Here is a 6,000-nt window from a genome sequence, read left to right as displayed (position 1 = left end):
TGTGATGTAAGGATACCATCATGAAAAGCACATTTGATAAAAAAAAAACGTTATTATGGTCTTACCTTTACTTATAAATGAAGTCCATGCGCCGCTCCTTCTGAACAAAAGCATCGATAACTTGTTTATAGAAGTCTTCCTTATCTTTCTTCAGTTTTAAAAGTCTCTCTGTCTCAATGGAGATCTTCCTTTAATTATTACCTCCTGCTTCGATTGTAAGTCCAGTTTAGAAAACTGTTGTTGTCACTTCTTCTGCAGCCGAGTAGTCGCAAGAATGACCCCTGGGATCACTAGCGCCCTCTATCACCATGAGGCGGGAGTCATTTAATGACTCATATTTGACACACGCAGCTATATTAATAAAACATTTTTACTGTTCTTTTTAGCATATTCAATAGCTTGGACCTTAAATCCTACTGAATAGCTCTTTATCTTCTTCCCTTTATGCGATTTTAAATTATTGAAATTAGCCTTCTCCATTTTGGAAAATGATGCCTTGATAGGTGAAGTGTCACTCGTGACGTGACAAGTTTGACCCGGCGGTAAAACGAGACATATGCTAATTATTCTGCGAAACGAGTTTGACCCGGCGGTAAAACGAGGCGTGCGGATAATATATACCCGGCGGCAATTCAAAGAAATACGGTATGTAGAATTTGTTTTTCCTCAAGTTTGGTCCTCAGGACCATAAAGGGTCTGAGTCATAAAGCAGTGAAGTTGGCACGTTGTGTAAATGGTAAATAAAAACAGAATACAATGATTTGCAAATCCTTTTCAACTTATATTCAATTGAATATTTGAATAGTTTCTGGGTGTTGTTGATAAATGGCTTTGGCTTTGCATAGTAGAGTTTCAACTTGCACTTACAGATGTAGCGACCAACTGTAGTTACTGACAGTGGTTTTCTGAAGTGTTCCTGAGCCCATGTGGTGATATCCTTTACACACTGACGTCGCTTTTTGACGCAGTACAGCCTGAGGGATCCAAGGTGTCAGGCTTATCCCTGACAGTTTGGTTATGTTAGTTTTTCCTCTGTGTTTGTCTTTGTTTCCTGTCAGCGCTCTTATTTTGGTTGTTTCCTGCTTTTCTCCCTGAGTGCTGTTTTCCCTCAGCTGTGGCTGATTGGCAGCTGGCCACACCTGGTGTCAATCAGCCAGCTGCTATTTAAACCTGCCTTGCCATCCAGTCTGTGTTGGAGTATTGTCGTTGTAACGGTAAGCTGTATTCTGTAGCTGTTTGCCGCTTTCTGTCTTTTTGTTCCTAGTTCCTGTTTGCTGGTTCCTGTTCCCTGTTTCCAGTTTGTCCGTTCCTGGTTCCTGGTTTGTGTTTTTTCCTTAATTTTTGGACATTAAATTATGTTTTCCTGCACCAAGCCTGCCATCTCTGCATCTTGGGGTTCGTCACGAACACTATGTGACACAAGGTCCGTAATATCATCGCTTACGTGTAGTGATTTCTCTAGATTCTCTGAAACTTTTGATGATCACTGCTCCTCTCACCTCCCAGGGAGTGGAACAAGTGGATGAGTCGAATGCAGAGGGTATATTCACCACACCGAGTGTGTGTGTGACTATCAGTGGTACTTTAACTTTAACTTTAATATAACGGACTGTAGATGGTGAAATCCCTAAATTCCTTGCAATAGCTTGTTGAAAATGTTGTTCTTAAACTGTTGGACAATTTGCTCACGCATTTGTTCACAAAGAGGTGACCCTCGCCCCATCCTTGTTTGTGAATGACTGAGCATTTCATGGAAGCTGTTTTTATACCCAATCATGGCACCCACCTGTTCCCAATTAGCCTGTTCACCTGTGGGATGTTCCACATAAGTGTTTGATGGGCATTCCTTAACTTTCTCAGTCTTTTTTGCCACTTGTGCCAGCTTTTTTGAAACATGTTGCAGGCATCAAATTCCAAATGAGCTAATATTTGCAAAAAATAAAGTTTTCCAGTTCGAACGTTAAATATCTTGTCTTTGCAGTCTATTCAATTGAATATAAGTTGAAAAGGATTTGCAAATCATTGTATTCTGTTTTTATTTACCATTTACACAATGTGACAACTTCACTGGTTTTGGGTTTTGTAATACAAAAAATAAGTACCGGTATACATATTTTTGTTATGTTTTTATTCAACACTTAAATCAGGTATGTTGATATGAAGTACATTTTTTATAATTTTTTAGGTTTTATGCCCTTTTTTGTCATGGCAAAAACAAATAAAAAATATTTTGTGGGAAATATTGCATAAAGTATAATTTATCTGAAATAATTGGAGCCTTAAATATAGGTTAATGATTCATATTATTGATTTGAACTCATTATTTTTTGAACAATATTTAATTTTTTTTAAATATAATTTTTTTTAGGGTTCTCCTCAAGTTTGGTCCTCTGGGTCATGAAGGGTCTCAGTCATACTAAACAAAAAAAAATGTATATATACATTTTGAAAAATGTTTTATTCAACACTTTAACCAGATCTGTCAATATAAAGTACATTTTTATCTCTTTTTTTTAGGTTTTATGCTCTTTTTTTGTTGTGGCAAAAACAAATAAAAAATACTTTTGGGGAAAATATTGCATAAAGTTTAATATTGTATGTGAAATAATTGGAGCCTTAATAATTCATATCATTGATATGAACTCATACTTTTTTGAACAATGATTTTTTTTTTAAATTTAAAATCGCACTTAAGTTTCAGGGGATCCAAAAGGGTCTCACTCATATCAATACATATTATTTTTAATTCAAACACTTAAGTCCGTAGAGCAACTTCAGTTCTGTCGATATAAAGTAATATTTTTTATATTTTTGGTCAAATCCTATTTGTAAATGCGAAAACACAAAACATGCAATATTTTCCCCAAAAAAACATTTTCTAAGAGGAATATTTGATGTCAAATAATTAAATAGGTCAATAACTCATAAGATTGATTTGAATTCATTATTATTTTTTGAACAATGAGGTTTTTGTTTTGTTTTTAAGTTTCACTAAAATTCTTGTGGATCCAAAAGGGTCCCACTCATAAGTGTTAAAAATAAGCCATAATCTTTTTATGCTTAAGTCTCTGGATCAACTTTATTAATCTATTTGTCGATTGTAAGTTTTTATAATTTTTTTCATGGGTTTTTTGTCAAAGAAAATGTACACTTTTATATCGCAAACACAAAATATGCATTTTTTTCTTGGGATCAAAAAGTAATGAAAATAAATTTTACTTTTTTTTTCTTCCACTTTTAACGCTTAAGTCTCTAGACCAACTTAAGTTCTGTCGATAAAAATTTTTTTTAATATTTTTTTATATTTTATGCCCGTTTTATCAAAACCCTATTTTTAATGGCAAAAACACAAAAAAATTGCAATAGTTTCCCCCAAAAAATATTTTCAAAGTGGAATATTTGATGTGAAGTAACTGGAGCCTTAAATAAGTCAATAAATCATATTGTTCATTTTTTTGAACAATGATAGCTTTTAAACTTTTTTTTTTTTTTAAAGTCCCACTAAAATTCTTGGGGATCCAAAAGAGTCCCAGTCAAAAAATAATAATTTTGTTTTCAAATGTTTTTATTCAACGCTTGAATCAGGTCTGTCGATATGAAGTAACTTTTAAAAAAATAATTTTTTAGGTTTTATGCCCTTTTTTGTCATGGCAAAAAACAAAAATCCTTTTGGAGGAAATATTACATAAAGTGTAATATTTTACGTGAAATAATTGGAGCCTTAAATAGGTTAATAATTCATATAATTGATTTGTACTCATAAATATTTTTGAACAATTATTTATTTATTTTTTAAATCGCACTGAAGTTTCAGGGGTTACAAAAGGGTCCCACTCATATCAATATGTATTATTTTAAATTTCAACACTTAAGTCTGTAGATCAACTTCAGTTCTGTCGATATAAAGTAATATTGTTTTATGTTTTTTGTCAAAACCTTATTTTTATTTAAACCAATATTTTCCCCAAAAATATTTTCTGAGAGGAATATTTGATGTCAATTAATTGGAGCCTCAAATAGATAAATAACTCATAACATTGAGTTAATGCATTACTAATTTTAGAACAATGATAGTTTTTTTTGTTTTTAAGTTTCACTAAAATTCTTGGGAATCCAAAAGGGTCCCACTAATAAATGTTAAAAATAAGCGATAATCTTTTTATGCTTAAGTCTCTGGATCGACTTTATCTATTTGTCGATTGTAAGTTTTTATCATTTTTTTCATGTTTTTTGTCAAAGAAAATGTAAACTTTTATATTGTAAACACAAAATATGCATTTTTTTCTTGGGATCAAAAAGTAATGAAAATAAGTTTTACTTTTTTTTTCTTCCACTTTTAACGCTTAAGTCTCTAGATCAACTTCAGTTCTGTCGATATAAAGAAATTTTTTTATATTTTATGCCCGTTATATCAAAACCCTATTTTTAATGGCAAAAACACAAACACAAAAAATTGCAATAGTTTCCCCCAAAAAATATTTTCAAAGTGGAATATTTGATGTGAAGTAACTGGAGCCTTAAATAAGTCAATAAATCATAACATTGATTTTAACTCTTTTTTTTTCTTCTTTTTTAACAATGATAGCTTTTAAAAAAAGTCCCACTAAAATTCTTGGGGATCCAAAAGGGTACCACTCAAAAAAAAATAAATAAATAAAATAAAATGCTTTCAAATGTTTTTATTGAAGGCTTAAATCAGGTCTGTTGATATGAAGTACATTTTTTTTTTAATCATTTTTTTAGGTTTTGTGTCCTTTTTTGTCATGGCAAAAACAAAACAAAAATCCTTTTGGGGGAAATATTACATAAAGTGTAATATTTTACGTGAAATAATTGGAGCCTTAAATAGGTTAATAATTCATATAATTGATTTGAACTCATAAATATTTTTGAACAATTTTTTTTTTTTTTTTTTTTTTTTTTAAATCGCACTAAAGTTTCAGGGGATACAAAAGGGTCCCACTCATATCAATATACATCATTTTTAATTTCAACACTTAAGTCTGTAGATCAACTTCAGTTCTGTCGATATAAAGCAATATTTTTTTATGTTTTTTGTCAAAACCCTATTTTTATTTAAACTAATATTTTCCTCAAAAATATTTTCTGAGAGGAATATTTAATTTCAATTAATTGGAGCCTTAAATAGATAAATAACTCATAACATTGAGTTAATTCATTACTATTTTTAGAACAATGATAGTTTTTTTTGTTTTTAAGTTTCACTAAAATTCTTGGGGATCCAAAAGGTTCACACTCATAAATGTTAAAAATAAGCCATAATCTTTTTATGCTTAAGTCTCTGGATCAACTTTATTGATCTATTTGTCGATTGTAAGTTTTTATCTTTTTTTTAATGTTTTTTTGTCCCAGTAAACACAAAATATGCTTTTTTTTTTTCTTGGGATCAAAAACTAATGAAAATAAGTTTAAAACATTTTTTTCAACTTTTAACGCTTAAGTCTCTCGATGAACTTCAGTTCTGTCAATATAAAGTACATTCTAATTTTTAATTTTTTATGCCGGTTTTGTCAAAACCCTATTTTTAGTGGCAAAAACACACAAAAATGCAATAGTTTCCCCCAAAAGTGGAATATTTGATGTGAAGTCACTGGAGCCTTAAATAGGTCAATAAATCATGACATTGATTTTAATTCATTATTTTTTTAAACAATGATAGCTTTTGAAAAACATTTTTTAAAAGTCCCACAAAGTCTTGGGAATCCAAAAGGGTCCCACTCATAAGTGTTAAAAATAAGTCATTTGTTTGCGCTAAATTCTTTAGATCAACATGAGCTCTTTTTGTTGATTTTACGTTTTTTCTTGTTTACATATCATTGATTTATATGAAATAATTCATAATTATTTTTTGAGCAATTTTTTTTTTTTTTTTTTTTTTTAATGCCACTAAAATGCCAAGGGATCCAAAAGGGCCCCACTCATAAAACTGTTAAAAATATGTCATATATACTATTTTTCATTTCAACACTTAGGTCTGTA

The sequence above is a fragment of the Nerophis lumbriciformis genome, linkage group LG16 (assembly GCF_033978685.3).
Source record: "Nerophis lumbriciformis linkage group LG16, RoL_Nlum_v2.1, whole genome shotgun sequence".
Classification (NCBI taxonomy): Eukaryota; Metazoa; Chordata; class Actinopteri; order Syngnathiformes; family Syngnathidae; genus Nerophis; species Nerophis lumbriciformis.
This window is presented reverse-complemented; position numbering follows the sequence as displayed.